This window comes from Acanthisitta chloris, unplaced genomic scaffold (genome assembly GCF_000695815.1).
Source record: "Acanthisitta chloris isolate BGI_N310 unplaced genomic scaffold, ASM69581v1 scaffold15300, whole genome shotgun sequence".
Classification (NCBI taxonomy): Eukaryota; Metazoa; Chordata; class Aves; order Passeriformes; family Acanthisittidae; genus Acanthisitta; species Acanthisitta chloris.
In genome coordinates, this window is record NW_008650151.1 from 41,368 (window position 1) to 43,988 (window position 2,621).

Sequence of the window (2,621 nt, forward strand, 5' to 3'; positions counted from 1 at the left end):
CTCCATCACTTGAAGGGATTCATGTTGCATCTGAATGTCATGGGGAGGGTTTCTCAGACATGAAATATCTTCCCATGACAGTTGTGCTTGCCTGAAATCTCCTGCTTACCTCCATTGGTTTAGGGGTTCATGCTGGGGTTTCTTTTCTTTAGCACAAGACCTGTTTGCTCTCTCCCCTCCTTGCACACTTTCCTGACGGGGTTGAGAATGCAGTTGCATCCAGGGATGTGAACCCCTGAGTAGTGAGAGCTGGTGGGATGAGAGCACAGCTGCCAGCATCCTCCCTGAGATGGATGCTGAGCTGGGGTCAAGCTGTGCTGCTGCATGGAGGTGTAGGAACCTCTGCAGAGGACCCAAGCCTACGCATGGGTATGGAAATGGCTGGACAATTAGAACAAATCAGTATATATGAAAATAATGGAAATATTAGCTGAATTAGCTCAGCTGTTATTCAGCTTCCCCTTTCCCTTCCTGCTTTCTTTCCTTCCCAGGCCAAAAAAGCTGGTTTACATTCTAATGGCTCTAATTACTTCATGAAAATGTGAGCGGATGGGGAAGCACTGCCACCAACAACGCTTTCATGGTCGGCTGAACACAATTTGAATTAATTTGGTTGAGATGGCTATTAGCACTAATACTCCAGGGCCTGTCTCACTGGTGTTGCTGTAACTTCCTGTGCCCCTGATAGAGCTGAGGCTTCCAGGCGCTTGCTCAGTTGCCTACCTGCCAAGACACTTCCAGGAGAGTTGGGAATTCCCTTGTCTCCTTATTGTTTCCTTCAGCTGTGGCTTTATTTCACTTGTTTATGTGTGTTCTTATTTTGGAAATGACTTGGAGTTGTATTTGAGCCTGTAGGAAGCCAAGGAGCCATCTTTCCTGCACCTACGTCTCTCACAATTGTACTGCTTGGAATCCAGACAGATGTGAAATTTGACCATCCCTGCTTGCCTCTGTGACTGTGTGCATGTCTCTGTGTGTGTATGTATATATTCTCTGTTGTGCACCAAGGGGTTGAGCTCCAGCTGCTGTGCCTTGGTGGAGAAAATAGCAGAGGTTCCTCCTCTGTCTAGCCATTCACATCCACTATCTCACAACCTTTGTGGGGACTTCACATCTCCAGGATCTTTCCCCTCTGAAAAACATGCTCTGGAAATGGCCTGATAATTTAAAATCTTCAGAGGTGGGGGCTGGCAGCCCTTTGGACAGCATGGTACTCCCATGTTCAGCTGGTCCATATGAGCCTTGTCTCTTAAGGAAGCCAAGGGAAAAGAAGCAGCTCTGGCAGCTTCATGGCAGCAGCTCCATACCTGAGGGCTGAAACTAGCTGCTCCTTTCTGTACCATGAGATGCCCTTTTCTACAGCCTCAAGATGGACTTAAACTCCAGAACAAGTCAGGACTACTGTAGCCTTTTGTCCTCTCTCCCTGTCTGTGTATCCTGCTTAGGATCAGGCCATGATTGTCACCTTGGAGGCTGCTTGACTGCCTCAGCTGTGTTAGCTGTAAGTGATGTACAGACCTGAGTAGGTGTGGACCAACCAGGATGTTGCAGCTTCTATTTGCACCTCTCAGAGTTGTGTTTGCAGCAGGTCACCTGGATCAGTCACAAAAAGCAAGAACTTGTCACTGGTCCTTTATTCCTTTTATTCCCACTTCCCCTCTAGCTCCATCTGATCTCATTGCTGCCGTGAGAGATGCAGGACATGTAGATGCCTCAGTCTCTCTTGCCCCTGATTTGCACCCACCTGCCATCACATTTAGCCTGGCCCTACCACTGCAGCAACAGCCAGGGAGAGGGATCTGGCAGGGTGTTAATAAAGTGCCTGAAGGAGAAGGAAACTAAAATAATCTTCTGCTTTGTGTCCTTTCCCCTACCCCCACTGTGCTCCCTCCTCCCTGTCTCACACAGACTCCACTTCTCATTGCAAACACTCTCTCCTGGGATAGATTTTCTTTGATCCACCTGCAATCAAATCCTTTCAAATGTCATTAGCTTCACTGATGTACAAACCTGCTGTGGTGGAATGGGCTGAGAAGCCTTGCCACCACTTTGGATTTCATGTCCATTTCATGAACTTCAGGTGGAAATAGCCAGCACTGGGACAACCTTAGCCCTTGCTGGAGACTGGTGTTCCATATCCTCTCCATTTATCCAAAGTGGCTGTTGTCTGTTTTGCACTGGGCTGTAGGTGGGACCATAAGTGCTAAGGCCAGAAAGCTAGTGGGTGCCAAGGATGCCCAGGGTTACTCCTTTGGAAGGTTTTGCTGGGTAGTTTCAAGGCTGGGGCATTGTCTTGTATGCTCAGACATATGCATCTTCAGGCAATGCTTCCCCAGATTCTTGGGTCACCTGGCTCAGCCTGTTACCTCCATCTGGCTCCACTCTCACCCCCTGGATCTGCAGTAGCCAGGCCATTAGCAGTGACTCCAGCTGTTCCATAAGCACTGATCTGGCTCTCCCAACTGCAGTGGGCTGCTGTCCCCTTCACCTTTTGTCCCCCTCAGGAAAATTTGATCTCAGCCCAAGAGTGTTCAACTGAGGCAGTTTTCTATGCTGCTGTGAAGGAAGGGGACAGCAGTGGTTCTCATAACTAGCGTGGGCTCCCTTGCCTGAATAAGTGC